Genomic DNA, 19,221 nt, shown 5'->3' on the forward strand with positions numbered 1-19,221 from the left:
GAGAAAAAAGGACGGAGAAACGGGTAAGCGAAGAGGTGGCGAGAGACGGGGATACGTAGGTGGTTGCATGAGGAAATAGTAGAGGAGCGAGTGGGAATGGGACAGGGATAAGGGGATCGATGCTTGACTCCCCGTCGGGGGTTGGTGTACCTATATCCTTCTCCTCTGCTCTTCTGGCCCGGTGGCTTCCAGAACCGCCACCGACGCCACACGGCCATTTGCCAGCTTCTTCTTGCTCGAATCCGGGACGGTTATTAAAACTCGCGTGGCCTTCGAGCCCCGTCAACGGCTATGGAGGGAGGAAAGGGAACGAGAGGGAGGCTGAAGTTTTCCCTACTTCCGATTCTTTGCCGGAATTTAATTAAGGCCGCGACAAGGAGCGCAACGTCGTTTCGAGGATCGGCCGGTTCGTCGCTTTTATAATATCGTGCTTATATTACCCGATACCGCCGCGTTATCACGAACCGATTAATGCCTGAGGAAGTAATACGTCGTCCGTGTGCAAGAACACCGCATTGTCGTCGTACGATGCACCGGTACCACCTTCTTGCGTTTGCACTCGAGTCACGTACCTGGAGAATTCTCCTGGCTGCTGATAGTCGCTTGTCCAAGAAATAGACGTAGCATATGCCGGAATGCATAATATCTGATTTCTTCGCAAAATATAACTTTGAAATCTTATTAAGTATTCGCGTTATTATTTAATTAAAAAAATTAACTCAAGCAAATAAATCAAAATCTCAAACAATATATATATATATATATATATATATATACATATAAATTATTAAATAATTCAATGATAGGTATAAAACAATATTTATCTCTATTTTATTTATTATGAATTTTTGAAAATAAAAAAGCGCTTTTTTATTTTCCGTAATCAAAACGCGTTATGATTTGCTGTCATATTTCGAGAAGCGACTATTGTATATAGACGACAGGAATCATTTTCCTCGTGAATCGACCAATATGCATGAATCTCCATTCAAGTTTAGACGAGAGTGTACGAAAGCAGAAATAAACGGGAACAGGAAGTGCGGCGCGGAAAGAGATTCACGCGCGCCCCTTTTGAAGGGCGGCATGCTTCATGTTGAAGAAGAACATCCCAAAAGCTGGCATCCCTGTCGTAATTTTCTCGCTTTGGTGACTCTGTTATGAGTTACCCAGCGGGTTGGCGCAAAACGACCAAAATCCCACTTGGCAGACCACTGCGGCTTGGGAACATGACAGGGATGCGCCATCCTCCCATAGACCGGAAAGAGGGGCCCTTGCGGACCGCATTACTGTTCCGCGCGCGATATTCGTATTTACACGCCATACGTCAGGACGTCCAAAGTGGCTCGTGATACACGCTCCTGTGGAAGGTCTCGAAACACGAGGTCGAGCCGTTACGCAGGCTTAACGTCCGCCCGCGCGCGCGCGTACGCCGTTACCCGAGGGGTCCGCAAATATTTATCAGTACACACGATTTCGGTTTTCCGATCTCTAACGTTGCGGGATATTCGACGTCCGATTGATAAAGCTCGAGAGGAATGCGACGTCTAAAGGATGACTTTCAAAAGTGTAGGCAATAACATTAATAGCAATAACTATAATTATATAAGAGGCAATTATAATTATATAACAAGAGACTTTTTGCAGTAATGTATTTTGAATATATACAATATTAATACCATATCACGTCGATATGTTGTGACAATGAATGAGGCAATGAACGGATCTCTAAATTAAAAATTAGCACGATTACTTACTCTTATTCCGTGTTTATCATATATGAGATATTATATCGCGGAAATGTTCTATTAAGGAATAGGGAACGCAATGATAGATAGACTAACGTTAATATACAATTTCACAATGAATCAAGGACGCGAAAAGCTTACGTGGGTTGATATTACTACCATAATGACTATTGCCACATTGTTTCTGCCAACCGAGTGGTATTTACAGTAAGTGCCTCTCTAGCGGGGAGAATGAGTATTGTTGTAATAGCGGCAGAATTTGGCGTAGCGCGTAAGCTTTTATCGTAAAGCTGCGAACGGGATAGAGAGTGAGCGGTATCCGGCCGGTGGCCTTTAATGGCGGAGATTATCTAAGATAGTAGATATCGCGCGGGGAGTAAATTCCATGGATGGCCAAGACTCTACACGGCCGGAGGATATTTCCTACGATATTTTATCGCCCACCGTGCGTGATACGACGGCCCATTAATCCTGTTCTTGTTTCTGGACTCCTGTCTCTGTCTTCTTCTTTCCCCTATCATCTCTCCTTCCTTGTCGCGTTCGGATCGCCTTCCTCTCTTCTTTGCTCTCTCCGTGACTGTCCTCAGCCGGAAAGATGATAGCGGGGCCGTGGAAACAGTTTGTTACGTGGCACCAAAAAGGCGCGATGTGAGAGAAACAGAGCGAGAAAGAAAGAAAAATAATAAAGAAAAAGAGAGAGAGGCTTGCGCTTTTCGGGACGGTTAATATTTTTAAGAATCTCTTCTCTTTCTCTCTCATAGTAAAGTAAACTCTGAAACGCTCTCTGAATCATCCGAGACAACTTTATTCGCGACCGTCACACGGCTAGCTTTGGCGACTACACACTACGTCTTTTCGCATCTCAATATATATAATAACGCGTCATAAATGTCATTCGCAATTTTTCGATCGTGCCTTCTGAAAAATATATCAAACGCAGCTATATGCACACATTCCGTCTGGAAATTGACATTACGCTTTTATGCGACGCGAGTCGTATTAAAAAGTCGCACAGGCATCTTGAGGTTGCGAGACTTCGAGACCGCTGGGGACTTTGCATATCGTTACCACAAATTTTCAGTCGCAGCGTGCACGTTCTACATATTGTTTCCACAAATTCCGACGCGGGTCCGACCCAGAGATCCCAAATGGACTATATTTCTGACCCGGGAAGAGTACCCAAAAGCACGTTAAACAAGAATAATACCGGCGCATTCGAGAGATCAAGCGGTTAGAATACAGAAAATTAAATAGCGTTATAGCGACTCGGAGACGGATGAGCGAAAGGAGATCTTATATTTCGCCTGTGCGACCATCGCGCATGATGCGCGCGGGCTGTTTCGCATTTTGCGTTTCCCGTATGTAATGGAAGGTTAACTCGCGAGTTACAAGCACAGCAAAGTTGACTCCGGTTTTGCCTTTAGCGGTGGATTAGTGCGGCTTCGCTAGGATTCACGGCGGCGCTTAATCATTTTCATTGCCCCTCGGTATGCCGCCATCTCGAGAACGCGGAGGATGAGGCGGCGAGCGGTGGGATTGGATTTGAAGAGGGAAGCCGAAACGGCCGTCTGTCGCTGCTGCGTCGTCTACAGACGACGTAGGGAGTGTTTCTGCAATCGAATTATCACATAGATGCTGGAAAAATGGCATAAACTTTCAACCGGTATCTCAGAAAATTTTACCCAACTCTCCTCCTCTTCATTCTTTATGAACTATTCTTTCCGTGAAATATAGTAAAATCTTAATATTTTATATTAAATATATATATATATCTTTCGTATAATCTTTATTAAACATTATATCGATAAAGTGAAATGCTTTTTTTTTCTTTTTCCTCTTTTTTCTCTCTTTTTTGTTAAAAAAGTTTTTCTTTATATTAAAAAAATATCTATGAAAAAATGTGAAATGCTATATGCTGATTAAAAAAGAAAATTATAGCAGTTATTCAAAGTTTAGATCGTATTCCTATATCACGCGTACATATAAGATTATGCTTGTCTGACATTAATAATAAATCGTTACATTGAATATACAGTATATTACATAATCAGATATCATTCAAGATTATATTGCGCTCTAATAAAATGACATATGTTTATGTTGAAAGATCTTGTATTAATTTTTCTTCTATTTATATATAAATGTTTTTACAATATCTCTTGTGAAAGACATTGGAAATGCAAAAAGGCTCAACTATTTCTGCGGGAATACCGGTAATAAGCGGGCGCGTGTCAGTTACCCCGTGCTGTTTCGTGCGCTCGGTGGCGAGTTAACTCGCGAGTTAACTCACGAGTTACAGCACCGCCGGTGTCTCTGATTTTGCCTTTGGTGCCGGATTAGTGCGGCTTTGCTGGGATTCAGGGTGGCGCTTAATCATTTTCATTGCTCTTGGTACATTGCCGTTCCATGGGGGGGGGGGGGGCTGGGTGAGCGAGATGGTGACGAGAGCAGGGAGGATAGGGAGAGATGGTAAAATTTGATCTTAGTTCTGGATTCTGCGATAGGAACGTGAATGTCCGCGGAAGATATCGTTCGTATTTTATCGCGAGAAACGCGCGGATCGAAAAAGAAAGCTCCGGGGAATCCGGCAGTAAGCGTTGATTCTTCTTCGAGTCGATGCGCTTTTTTACATTTGCATTTGCATGCGCATCTCTACGGCATGTTTGAGTCGGAAGCATGTGCATTGAAGTGTAACTGGGCATTGTTAGGACATTTGTCGGGCATAAAATTGCATCGTGATATTTAAAGAGCAGTAATGTACGTCGGAATAAAATACAAGTGCCGCTGAGAAATATGTATCCGGCGCCCTCTTTATGGCGATATATTTGACCCGGGCTTCGCCTGGGGTCGCATATACGGTAAAGGACACAACCTTGCTGCAGTTTGCAATTGTATTGGAAAAATAAGTCATCGCGGTAACAAACTAAGGCTTGAGCGTCGAATGATTCTGAGATGGCAAATTTGGCAAATATTATCAGATATTGTCAGATCTTAAGATAGAGAGTTCAAAGCGCAAAAACAGGCCAGTGAGCATTTGGAAACGTTATTTCACTTGATAGATAATAGTGACGTAGGCTATTAATTTTAAATTATATATAGCACACAAATGCTGCAAGGAGTTGAAAACGCTCCAATGTTTCAAGAGTAAAAGTGTTGACGCAAATCAATATTGCTTTTTCAGTTTTAGTATTAAAATTTTTCGAATGATTTACTTTTGAGATTATATCAAATTGTAAATTTTATTGCTTATAGTTTAATTTATTGTTGCAGAAAATTGGACCGAACGCGTAGCGATATTAGTTTGCCGTACAAAAGTAAAGAATATTAAAAAAATTAATTGTTCTCTTTTTGATATTATATTCTTTTCTCTATAATACAACTGCTTTAAGAATATATCGCTCCTGAATTTAATGTTAATAAAATAAATTTTTTATTATTTTTTAAACTTATATCACAAGCAATAAATATGATAGTATCATACATGGAGTTTAATTAAGTTGAAAAAAATTTTAATATCAATATCAGTTGAGAGAAAATACAATTAATTATCTTCTTTTTCTAAAAAAAGGCATGAAACCTCGAATTCGAATATATCAAAGCGTTGAAGCCTCTTTTTCGCGATGCTGATTGGCTGTGTCTCGCTTGTGCGCTGCGACTTGCTTCATTCGTGTTATTTGCAACTGTCAAATTATGCGAATTTTGACAGTTTGACAATTTGTGAAAGAAAAAGTTAAAGTTAGGAAAGAAAAGTTAAAAAAATTGGAAAATGTCCATAAATAAAAGCGCGCGCCTGTGTTGTTCTAATTGAGTTAAATAAGCGATAAATTTAGCTCTTTTGTTAATCTTTTGTTGTTTTATTTATAGGACACTCACTCCCGAAGACACGAGTATCAATCGCGTATTAATGATAGTATGGCATTTTATACCCGTCTCTCGATGTTAATCGCATATCACGCAAATTTTATTTTATATTACAACGGGGGAATTATATATTTTGAGAGTTAATATGATAATATATACGCGCATGACGAAAGTCTCGCGTTGTTGTGTTTTTGCTGGAGTCTCGCCGCGCGGATAATAACAAAACAATCGGTTGTAAACAATGACGCGATAAATGACGTCCGACCTATGCGGTATATATTGTGCTATTATTTAGTCAAGAATGTCGGTCTTGTTGTCATTTGTACGGCGAGACTCGAGTAGGAAGGTAGTGATGCGAGAGTCGCGGTATATCGTCGTGTATCTTTTAAAATACGTATGTAATATTCGTGTTCTCCTATGGAAATATAAAATAAAATTAGCACGTATACGATTAATGTCGACAGTGTCGATGTAGAGGAAATTATAATCGCGCGATCGTCGTATTTTAGTAATTAATGCGCGTTTGATCATAGTTAATTATGTTTTCGCGAGTGAGTATTCTGTATCATGAAGAAGCAGCAAAAGATAAACAAGAAGAGGAGGAAGAGATCCAGGTAGGGGCATCCGGCATTTCTTTTATCTGTAATTTTCAATGATTACGTTCACAAGCGCGTAGATTTTTAGTTCGTATAATCGTTGGCGTGTCGCAACAACTCCAAGCAACAGTTAAGAAATTTTCGCGGAAAACGGCGACCCAAAACTTCATCTAATACGAATTCATACGCATAGTTTCTTCGTATGAATTCCTAAGTAGGCCATGCTATATATCTCGGCGAGAAACTGACTATTGCGCGGCTATAGATACCGAGAGACGTTTTCGATTCGCGACGAAGCCGCGTAGGATATCTGCATGGGGTCGAAGAAATAAGGGGACGACAGAAATAGGTTCGGATGAGAAAAAGATGGTGTTGCGGGCGAGATGAGAAGAGAGGGGTGAAACGAATGAAGTCGTGTATGAGGAAAGAGGCGTTCGGGATCGCGTTTTGTATCGCGGCAAGATAGCAAAGTTTTCCACCGGCGCGTACATACATACTTACCGCATTGGAAAAGGAGAAAGAGGAAAAGATGAGAAAAGAAAGATCGGCATAAACGGAGTAAACGGTGAGGATTGAAATAAGGGGGTTAAGAAGAAAAAGAGAGAGAGAGAGAGAGAGAGATAGCGAGCATGGGCGTCGGCATTTAGAGAATCGCGGAACGGTTGTATTTTGCGAGGGAGAGATTTTTGAGATTTAAGAAACGCGAGCGTAAACACGACAAAAACAAAGCTGAGAAATGTTTCGAGGTTCGCATTATTACGAGACTGCCGTTTTTACCGAATCGCGTCGGCAATATTATGAAAATATCGCGGAGACTGCTGCTGTTTTCTCGTTTGAACAAGTAACAAGGCGTGAAATTACGAGTAGCATTATCTCGGGGTGCGATTGGCAGCGTTCGCCTGCGGTGCGGCTGCGAGCCACGGGCAAACTGGCGGGATAAAATAATAAATCTCTATGTTTATTTGGTCTAGAAATTTTCAGGCGAACGCGACAATGAAAATTTTAATGACTTCCCGCGGATGCTCGCGTCTCCAAGTACTTGCCGAGTCTGCGCCTCTGATATGGCGGGGAAGGGGGGTGGAGGAGAGGACAGGTTGGAAGGAACTCGGAGAGGAGCCTAGAGAGGTGCAGACTGTTCGCGAAGGGATGTCTCTTTACCCTTTTCTCCTCCTTCCTTGGAAATTATAATCGCGCCACTTACCGCGGCACGGCTCGCTCGTTTCTACGTTTCTCTTCCATCCCCTTCTCTTCTCATCTCTCTTTCTCTCGCCTCTCCCTTTCACCCTCGTAGTCCGCCTTTGCAAGCCGTTGATTTCGTTCCGCGGTAATTGTGTTTACGGAACGACACGCAAGTTACAAGGCTTTGTAATTCCATGGAATTGTCGGTCTTTCGTCGAGCCGTCAGGAGAGATCGCAGTACATTCTCTCTCTCCCTCTCTCTCTTTCGTGGAATAGCAGAGTACTCGTGAGTTTTTTTGATTCGCTGCATGGATTTTGTACCGAAATGTGCTTTCTAGCGGAAACGTAAAGTCTGCCGTTTTGATACGTGTTCGGGAATTGTTACGAGAAACTGCGCCGAAGTGAAGACTCCCGCGGGAAAGATATAAACTTCGAGTCGCTTAACGTTACGGGGAATTAGTTTAGATTTCAAGAAGATACGTATGTAAAACGAGAAACAAAAAGATACGGGAAAAAAAAAAACCAAAGAGGAGGTACAATTCTATATAAGAAATACATCGTTCTAATACGCAAAGTAAAATTTAGTTTTGTGAAGAGAAGTCGTACTTTTTTTTTTTTTCCTTTCTTTTTGAGATCTCGTGCGCGGTGTATTAAAAGTGCTTTTAAAGCGAAAGAGATGGTAATGCGCGCTGTAAATTACTTTTGGGCCCTGAGAGCTTTTTGCGAAAACATCGTGCCCCAAGTCGCGCACGTCGTTTTGCGTACGTGCTGGTTTCTCCGAGATACCGTAAATAAATTCAAGTCGTCCCTCTCTGTGATCGATAAGTCGAAACTACACGATACTTCACGGTTGTGCGGGTTTAAAGGCACTATGTAAGTCTGCCGTTTTCGGTGCCCGGGCGCTTTTACAAATTTTATACGAAATAAAGAATGACGAGGGATGGCCGCGGGACGGTTTCGGAGTCTACTCGGTCGCGTAATGGTACTCTTAATGGTATTGGGATTGAAATAAATATCCTAAAGTCGTTAAAGCCTATGGCAAACGACTCTATTTTACGTCTTCCAGCGTCTTATATCGCGTCCGCCGTATCATCCGGCTGAGATACGCAAAGATGTTACTCCCTTACGATGCTATATCAATAGTTTATAACGTGTTCCTATTTACGATCAGTCGTTACCGCGGCACGTCGGCCATCGCTAAATTTACATTTCTATATGCAATTTATTGCTGTTACACTTATTGACTCGGCGAAAGTCGCGGCGATGCAAGCCCGCGGCTATTTGAAATCGATCCCAAATGTTATTTAGGCAGAATTACGATACGATCTGAGTTTGTTTTTACGCACTACTATTCGGCCCATGTTGTTTTTTTACCGTATAAACCATGGTTTATCGATAGCCAAGAGGAAATCCGTTGCGATCTTGCCATGGTGAAACAGGTTCAAAAAGGTTCCATCTCTCTCTCTCTCTCGTTTTCCCTTTTCTTCTCTTTCTCTTTCTTGCGTGCGCGGTGAAAACGTCTTACGTCGGAGCAAAGTAAATCTAATCTTGATTCAGGCGCCATAAAAGCTAGCGCGACATCTCATTTTACGATACGCCGGGTACATATGGTACGTACTCTACATACGAGAGCTAGAACCGATGTGTACGTCGCTTGGAGTCAACCCTGGTAATAAGACGTATTAAATATGGCAGCGGTAATATCTAGCAGTGCGAGCTATACGACAAAATCCTTAATCGAGTGCTTCGATGACGCGACCGTCGACGCTACGTTAAAAGACCTGCCTCGGGTATCCCAGCTTATGTCATTCGCAAAATAGCAGTTCTACGTGTGCCACCACTAAAACGTTATCGTACGCGAGTAAAATATATGGAAATCTGCCAGTCACTTTAGCGTGGATAAGCAAAATAGAGGAGCGTTGTACATCTAGGACTGTTATAGTATTCTTAAGAGGCATTGTCCGTGATAGGACACCGTGTCGCTTTAGAGACTCGAGATTTTGAAACGAAACGCGACACTCGTTTTCTCATATGTATAGTTCAATCGGAATATTGATTGACCATCTGTTTTTTATAAGCCTTTACTTTCGTGAAACTTACTACACAGGGAGACGCTTTTAAATCCCATAAATTTGATTTTGAATATGTACACTGAGAAAAAAAATTTGTTGACTTGACTAAATTCGTCCAACTAATTACTATTTTTTTTTATATTTCTTTAATTGAAATATTTATGTATTTAAGTCAAATATGTTAAGTTTAATATGTCGTTTAATTTGACTTAAATATTTAAATATTTCAATTAAAGAAATACAAAGAAATAGCAATTACTTTTTACGAATTTAGTCAAGTTAACAACTTTTTTTTCTCAGTGTATAATTATCAGTCTAACTAGTATATGTTCTTATAAGGATAGAAAAAAAAATGTATTGTTTTTTAAATCAATTTCTAACAAGATTTACTTGAACTATGCAAATAGTTAACATGATTGAACTATCATATAATTTCGCAAAGAGCGAGAATTCGCTATCATTATTGAATGATAATTTCCGATCACACGCCCTTGGAAGTGATGCTAGTGTCTCGTTCGATGTCTCTTAGCACTCTACCACCTCGTAACCTCGAAATAGCGCATCAGCATCCATTAAGGTAGCTATTCTGTTGCTTGCTAGGACGTATATGTGTGCGAGCGTAACTACGCAAGTGGTATGTCCAGTCAACTTCAACGTTAACGCACACGTTTGTGTCGAAATGCATTTATGTCAACTACCTCTTTTTTGAAACTTAATATTAATATAGTTTTATCGCTTGTACTACTCCCATATCTGATATTGATAAAATTGAAACTTAAAGGTTTAAAAATCAAATACGTGTATATCTCATTGAGATAAAAAATACGAAACGTGATGACAAAATGAGTCTAATAAAATATACTAAATTAAAATTGTTACTACGTTCAGGAAACTGAAAGAAATTTTTAAAATATTATATTAATAATCACATTTTACGTAGTATGTGGTATAATGAGATATAATAAAGTATGCAAATTATTCAGCTATTTAATTTGCGAATGTCTGAAACTGTTAACTTCGCTCCTGCATCAAAGCATTGATTTCCGAACTAGACGATTGTGTATTAATGCAATTAGTGCGCCGGAAGGAATAATACACGAATGAATTAATAGGCGATAATTGGAGAACGCTATCACTGATTAGCCGTATTATAATGATCAGTTGACGGAAAAAATAAATAATTTCGTAATCGAGCGGGTTATGTATCGCAATGATTACGGGAAAGTCGCATCGTATATCGATATATGCTATACTCGTGTAAATAAGCTACAAATATTGACAATACGTAATGTTGTTATTCGGGCTGTTGCCCGAAAATCTATAGATGATAGCACTCTGGATATGGAAATGATTCCAATTTGATATTATCAGTGATAATGCCTCCAGCCCAAGCGCGCTGGCACTCAAAAATTAATATCCGTGCGAATTCATTGGCATACTCTGCATCGGAAAGTGAATGTAATCAAGCGTCCGATATAACGCGGTTACAATCACACCTCTTTATTATCTAATTAAAACCAACTCCCTTCGCTCTGCACGATTTGTTGACTCGATACAGGTATAATTTCCACTTTTTAATAAAAAAGCTAACACAACTGTTGTAGAAAGTTGTTGCGTATAAACATGAGAATTGCTGTGTGAGAATGCATTTTAATTACGAACATTTTCGCTTGAATTAGTTTATATATAATATATGACTTCACTGTGGAGTTTATTTAATTTTATTGAACGAATATAACATACAATTCTGTTAAATATAAAATGAAAGAATTGTATAACAAATATTGTATATCAAAATTACGTTAATATATTATTACGATATTATATATATTTTCGCAATAATATATATTTCAAAAACGCGTTGAGAATAATGCTACAAGTCTTATTTTTGCATTATATACGACATCTTTATCGCATAAGCGCAATAAACAACGAGGATCAATTTTTAAATTGTTTGAGAGCAGGATAAGGGCATTACAGATGAGAAAAATTTTATTCATCGAGAAAAATTGTAAACATGAGCAGTAACGCCTATCGGTAAACACGAAAATTGCGGCATGGACGTGTCTCTTGTACATAATCAATATCTCGAAGAGGGTAAAGCGCCAGACAGAAACAAAATTTTGCGGTGGGATGGCTATTGGGAAAGGGCCAATAAGACTCCTGTTGAATTTATTTGCCAAACACCTCGGTATCGAGGGTTTCGTGTCGAATGTCAAATATAATTCGAATAGACGAAAGTCTCTTCCTTATTTTAGCTATATATAGACTATACATGGCAGGGTGTGTGGCATTGGAGTTCAAGTAACCTGCGAAACATCCTTACTTGCCTCTTGTTTTTTTTGTGCAATCGTCGATTTGTGACCGATAAAACAACCGCATCGAAGTAATAAATATAAAAAATTTCGTAAAAGCGAGCCTTTTTTATACGTTAAAATAATTTTATATGTTCAACACGTGAAAGAGATTAATTTAACATATACAAAGTTGCATTTTTTATTAAATGATTTTTATTGATACTTAGGGACAATAATAATACTTTGTTACTTTGACGCACTTATTTTATTTGTCACGCATCGATTGGAGGAAAGAGTACGCGAAGTAAGAAGCACATATGGTAAGGACGTTCTGCAGATGGCATAGACTTTTCAAAGAAATTAAATTAATATATACATGTTTTAAAAATTTTTTAATTTTTTATTTATAAGAAAGTATGTTTCGCAAAATTGTTAAATTAATGTATCGAAGTACTATAAAGCTGCGCAAATCGTCGCGAGATAATTTTGTTTCAATGAAATACATTTTTTAGAGGTAAAAAGTTTGTACACCTATGTGCAGTCGAGCGACAGTTCGCGCTGCCTCCAGAGGATACAGATTTCGGGGCGAGTGTTCGGGAGAAACTTCTTAAGAAAATACGTTCCGAGCAATCGGTATCGGAGTGCGAAGTCTAGTTCGAACTTTCGCGACTGCTCCACCTCGGTCGTCCGGCTAAGCAATCTTCTTGAAACTCTCTTGACTCCCCCGAGGAATCGCTATTCGAGTTGGTTCAGATGATAAACACAGGACTCTATGATAAGAAACGTGAAGTATCCCCGCGATGACGAATAATTGAGTATTCGATATTACGTTTTGCATTACGTAGAATCGCAGGAAAAGGGCTGAAGGAAAATTAATACTACTGAAGAATGAAGTTCTTTTATCAAATAGAACAGCTCATGTTGAAGTACATAACACGATACGATATGTGGATGTACATATTTATAACATATATAGCTCTAACTATGTGATCATGAATATAAGATTTCTTAAATCATATATATTGTAATTATTATTTTTTTTTTAATATGTAATTTTTCCTTCTCGCGTAAAAAAATTTAAAAGTTCTTATTTTTTCAAAAATGTCTTTGCGGTTTTTTTAGTCGTCTTCAAAAGTCAGGAGATCGAAAAAACTTGAAGCGCAAATGTCAAGATGATTTATTGTTATCTTTCTCTCTCTCTCTCTTTCTCTCTTTCGTCTTTCTTCTCGTTTACTTCTTAGCTATTGTGATTCGTGTCGACTGTTGACTGGATAGTCGACAGAGTAAAATGGAACCAGTGCAACGACGAGGCGAAATGAAAGCCCAGCACTGGAAGCCCCGACCGTGGTTGTGCATTAAGTTGAAATCCCCGTATTTGTTCAACGTGGAAAATCGTGGAAAATCACTGGAAAATCCACATGGCCGAAAACAAAAACGGCTCACCATGTGCAAATAGAGGGGATTGCGTTGACTCGTGTTCGCTTACAAAAAGTACGCGGATTGACTACAAAATGTTACACCGATCGCTGACCTCTTTAATTAAACCCATTGACTGTATCGAGTAAAACGTTTCGAGCATTAATGTTTTTAAAAAATGAATAATTCGCATTTTTCGCTTGTAAATATACATAAACTTTTTTACGCAAGCAGATTTTTAAGCTTCAAAAAAATTTTTACTCCAAGAGAAAAGCTTGCGGATGAATAAAGAGGAATAAATATAGTTCGCGTTGCTATTCTCCCAAACGATTCCAACTTGCATGAATATCCGGCCTGAAAATGACGTTTTGCAAAATCGACAGTTTTCTACCGTATGGGTTAACAAATCATGAATAACCCGAAATTCCGGAAGCCGTTAAAGCTAGATGAGAACGTGAGAGGGATGGAAGATGCAGGATGCAGATGACGCCGTGTCGCGCGGCTCTGCGAATTATAATTAAATTTAAGTACGCAGCTCCGGTAGTTACGCAGAAATGCATGTGAGATTTTGGAGCGGAAATTACTTCGTGTCGTTGCATGGGCTTGTGCTTTTGGCCTAGCATTTTATACAATACGTAAGTAACTGCTCTCTCTCTCTCTTCCAACCGTACATATGTATGTATAATTTACTAAGCTGCTCCATCTTTTTCCGCGATTCTTGTTAATCATCCATTTGTGATACAGAAATAATACACGCATATGGTAATATTATCGTTTATGATACATTTTTTAATGTTTATTAGCAAAAATGTATAGATTTTTTTCGGTTCAAAATGTAACAAAATCTATATTATGATCCTATATATTTACGTAGATTCGATTATAATTAATACAGCGAGAGAGCTTGATTTTGGTAGTACAATGCAATATCAAACCCGATTCCGCGTATATACATATTAATATCAGTTTCTCTCTTTAATTAGGCTCGTTATTATTATGCCCATTACGCAATACGAAATAATTACGCGGAGCATTATAAATCATAACAATATCCAATACGTTCCATTCGCGTTGGCCAAATAGAATTATAATCTACTAATTGTCATAAATACATCTTGTCGACGACTGAGGATTGCCGGCTGCGGGAAATTCATATCACGCGATATAACGTTGATGAACCTTTTTCGGCGCCGCGAATACTGAGGTAACAAAAGCAACGCAGGTCTCTGTAATAATTAGCCACTATACAAAATTAATGTAGCGTGGGATGCCGTGGAAAGGCAAACTTTCGAGCGTTCTAATACCGCGACGCGTCGCGCTGCCAAGCTTCATACAATTGCCGGCATGTTGTTGTTGCCGATCATTAATAAAGCTCTGGGTTGCTGCTTCTTATGCTGTCTTCCGCAAACACGCGACAGTTATGCGCCGTATCGACTTACGAATTAATCTTTTAATACCTTATAGTGTTAACGAAGTCACTTTATCATTATGTCAGGGAGAAACGGACTTGCTTAGTAAACTGCAATTTCAATTTCACTTTTATCAGAGAATGACAATATTCGATATGACGAGCTTGGTAAAATGATACGTTGATTAATCTCATAATTCTTCTCATAATTTATATTTATTTAAGAATTGAGAAAAAAATTATATATTTTTTAGGAGTGATATATAAAATTAAAGAATAAATTCTCAAAAATTGTAGAAAAAATATCAACATTTTTTTATTAATATAATCTTTTTCTTTAATTGCTTGTGCTTTTGTTAGATCTGTTTTTGCATATTGACGATTTTAATTTTTTATATCTTATTTAATTTAAATTGTTTTATCATTAATATATATTTACAATTGCTTGCTCTTATCAAATTTCAACGTTATCGACAAAATGTATAAATCCGTGTGAAATTTAAGGCAAAAAAAAAAAAATTATCGGCGCGGCTCCTTGACACTCTCATGTGTTAATTGCAGCGTTAGCGGTCATTCGAAGCCCGGGTCATTTCAAAGTCCTGTAACCGGGGTGCGGGTGTAAGTAATTAAGTAGTCGCATGGCGGAATGCGCGAATCGCAAAAGCGCACGCTAAATTGAAGGCACGTCCAACGTGTAGTTGGACATATACGATCGACATGTGCACAAGATCTCGTTTTCGTGCGTATGAACAGATCGTACTTGTTTATGTCGGAAGAGCTCGTCCACGGTTGATGGTATCCACTAATGGTAGGGCTAATATAATCATTCCTGAGTGGTGTGTCACCGGGATACGCGTCGCGGCATGCATCTAATTATTTTCTCTTTGATTAACTTTCGCGCGGGGGAAACACGGAGACGTATATGAAAGTGGAGGAGAATAGAAGGCAATTGGATAAGGACGGAGCACACTCTTAGGTCGGAGAGCAGGTACACACCATACATATGTGGGTACACGCAACGATCCTACGTGACCGATTTTGTAAGTACGTCGCGATCGACACGTTGAAAATGAGTATTGGTTGATCAATAATGGAGAGATACGTTAAAATATTCAGTAACAATTCACTTCCGCAAGATTTCGTTAAATGGACTGAATTCGTAAACCCGATGAAAGGCTTTTTGCAAGAACGAGTTTTGTGACTCTTCGGGGCACAACTTTTTTTTCGCGCATTCTTTCACGCTTTGCGATTCATATAATGCCGCGTAACCGTAATAATACATTATGTATACACCTTACAATTTATCGTATTTTTCGTATTTACGCGCGCGCGCGTACGCTCTGTTTAATTAACTAAATAGAGCAAAACGATATATAAGTACGATTATTAAAATACTTATAGCTTTACGTCCTATTTAAGTTTAATACATATATAAAAAATATTAAAATATATGAAATCTTGCAAAAAAGAAAAGAATACACACTTTAGTAAGGATATACAAAATACAGATCTCTAATAAAATTTTATAATAATGAGGTTTTCATGCAATTTTTTGCAAATCTTGTTTTTCTGTTCCCTCATACGCAAACAATTCAACTTTACGCCACCCAATTTTGTGCCATGCATGCATTTTATAATTGGGCTCCTGTGTTAACGCCGTTAATTGTCGTCGAAATAATTCCCCGCACGGGGATGCCATTACTTGAACCGTCGGTGTTTTACGGGATGAAAGTTGTTTAGGATTAGTTGATAAAAGACGATCGAGTATCGTCTGCGAAGGGTGTTAACTATTACAGGCTGTTGCGAATACGCGGGCTCAAATTTAATTGTAGTTAACGACGGAAAATTGGTGTTTGTATACGCGAATTATTATTAATGCGATACCGAGTGTAACTGCTAGTGTAACTACGACTGCAATTCCTAATTCCGCGAGGCGACCCGTGACATAAAGCGCAACGCGTGAACGTAACGGCGAAATGTAACTACGTTACATAAGATAACTATAGAGAACTCGATACAAAAGATCATAAGTTCACAATTAATAATATTGTAATATTTATCTTGTTTTTGTAATTTTTTTTTTTTTATAGACTTCACCTAATACAATTTTCAATACGGAATAATGATTTGATATTTTGCGATAAAGATGAATCATATATATCTCTATCTTTATATTTATTTTATTATTTTTTTATTTATAAAATCTACTTACACTTGTCTACGTTTTTATTCTTCCTACATTGCTTTAAATATACGATATATTTATTTGCCATTTCTTTTCAATAATTCCGCTCTACTTCTCACGATTAATATAGTACGAAAATTTTCAGTAGTATAAGTCGGACTTTAAGGAGACAACTCGCGTAAGCAATTTATTTTTAAAGAAACGTGTATATTTCTGTACGATTTTACTTTGTTGCTGCATTGTCAAAAGAGCTGTGCATTAGTTTTTACCTTTGCCGAGAATAATATGATCATTCAACGATTTATCTAGCTATTAGGACTCTTGGAGAAAAATCAATCGGCTGCAACTTAGCGATAGCCCGTGGCACGCGTATACGGACAATCGATTCGCGTACGCGCGTGGTAAATTATAAACGCAACACCAGTTGCATCCGACATAGTTGAAACTGTTGCGATTACTACGGAACTTCTGCCCGAGGAAAACGCGCCCCGTCAAATCTCCGCGACGAGAATGTTGGCTGTTGCGGGGTAGAACGTGTCTCGAGTAGCAGGCACAAGCAAGTATCGTGTATCACAGCGCGCGACGTACACGGGAGAGAGGAGAAACTCCTATATATGGGGGGATGATAACGGTGACTATTATTAATCTACGTAGGAGAGCGCGGCAATCAATTACCCTATCTTATGCCACCTCAACGTACAGCCGCCATGACCTCCGGCGCAAAACGGTAACGCCTGCAAGTCCGGAGGGCGCAGAACAATGTACCTATACGCTAACGAGTTTCTAGGATCCCGAATATCGTACGGAGAGGATTCGGGGTTACGCAAGCGTCAAGGGTTGAGAGTGTGTGAGTGCGCGCTTTATACGCATACACGGCGCGACTTTGCGTTGGGGTACTTCCATTCGTTTCCTACTTTTGCGTGTGGACGACTCGCGTGTAAATGTCGACGTGTACTTTCCAACAATCGGACGGCTAACAGGGCGACACTATTAAACTGTCCATGGCGGAGGAATGATATGCTGCGAACGTGACGCAAAGATCATCAGTTTCACCGCAAACTGGACATGGGGATATTTTCTAACAATTTGAAAGAAGTCGTAAGTACACCCCGCGATAATTTGTAAAGTTAATATTATAAAGGAAAGTATAATACAAGACTTTCCAAGTGTATCTTTAATGTCAGTCGTGAGTACAACTTGTGTTAAATAGAGGAGAAGCATTTTGTGAAAATTAGCGTTAGGGGTAACTTAAAGAGTCTTAAGAGCTTTATTGTCGTTACGGTTAAGTGACATATTTACTTTGTCAAGATTATTTTGATGTTAATAATAATGAATATATGATATTATATATATATATATATCATTTATCGCGCGCACGTTTATGACTCGGAATGCAATTTTAATGCAGCGTCGTGTAATGCACCGCGGCGGTGCATTGCGAGGGTTGATGAGCGCATTTTCTTGGGATCGAATCGCGAATTTAACGCGGCCGATTGAGCACTCCGTAAAACCGATCCTGCTAATCGGTGTGGACGTAAACGACTCTCGTTATCTCCCTTCAGTGCTTATCGATTTGGCGAATCGCACGAGCGGAATCCGTTTAGACGGCGCTATTTGTCAGCGGCAAATGAGGCGATTACACGCGCCAGCTCGGCGTATATATATATACCTGCAAGCGATATTTAATTAGAATCTGATCGGCAATGCCGTTGCACCGTAGGTTCGTAACGGCAAACGAGAAGGCCGGAAATTAGAAGCACGAAGTATCTGCGATTGACAGCGTCCTCCATTTCTATTAGTCGTTGAGTCTTAATACTTATTAACATTCGTCGGAACAGTAGGCCCGCATTTCAATCCAAATAAAGTATTAATTACATCAATTGGGCGTATAGTTTATAATTTATATACGCATATTTACACTTAATGTTAAATTATGTGACTATATACGGGATATAATGACTATAAGCCACATAAGTTAACTATGAATAATATATTCTCTTCATTATTAACTTGATGCAGTAATTATTCGCATAACAAAATATTTATACGATTGCGGACAATCAAAACAATATGATGATTTAATTATTTAAATACTGCAAAAGAAATTTTATCGTTTTAACGAGTAAAAGAAGTCGAAAATAGAAAATATCATATTTTTATAAATATGCAATGGATGAAAAGTCTTCCGAATCACACGTAATAGATTCACGGCAAAGGGCCCTCACTCTCATGGCTGAAAAAAACACATTTTACGGCGAGTGTCATTTCAATGCACTCTCCGCCGCGATATAAAAATGTTCCCTGGCGCGTTTTGAAGCTGTCCGTCGCAGTGCCGCGCTTGGAGATTATAAAAATTTAGGCTGTCCTATCTTTCGGATAAAAATGTTTTTTTTTGTTTTTTTTTGTCGAATGATTGCTTTGTGCCTTTATTATTTCACTTGTTTGTTCTGTTATTATCAGTC

At 39.0% G+C, this 19,221-nt stretch overlaps 1 protein-coding gene across 9 annotated transcripts in view; it reads left to right on the top strand.

The window, feature by feature from the left end:
• Positions 1 to 19,221, top strand: part of Glurib (Glutamate receptor IB) — a 210,071-nt gene that overhangs the window by 12,529 nt on the left and 178,321 nt on the right. The window contains exon 1 of one of the 9 annotated variants that reach the window (XM_070313998.1): positions 5,911 to 6,220. The exons of the other annotated variants lie outside the window; for them this stretch is intronic. The gene's annotated coding sequence lies outside the window, so the exon portion shown is untranslated. Of the gene's footprint in view, positions 1 to 5,910; positions 6,221 to 19,221 lie in introns of those variants that run through there. 9 annotated transcript variants of the gene reach the window in all.

This window comes from Polyergus mexicanus, unplaced genomic scaffold, assembly GCF_030449975.1.
Source record: "Polyergus mexicanus isolate NDT 795.1 unplaced genomic scaffold, iyPolMexi1.0 SCAF_26, whole genome shotgun sequence".
Taxonomy (NCBI): Eukaryota; Metazoa; Arthropoda; class Insecta; order Hymenoptera; family Formicidae; genus Polyergus; species Polyergus mexicanus.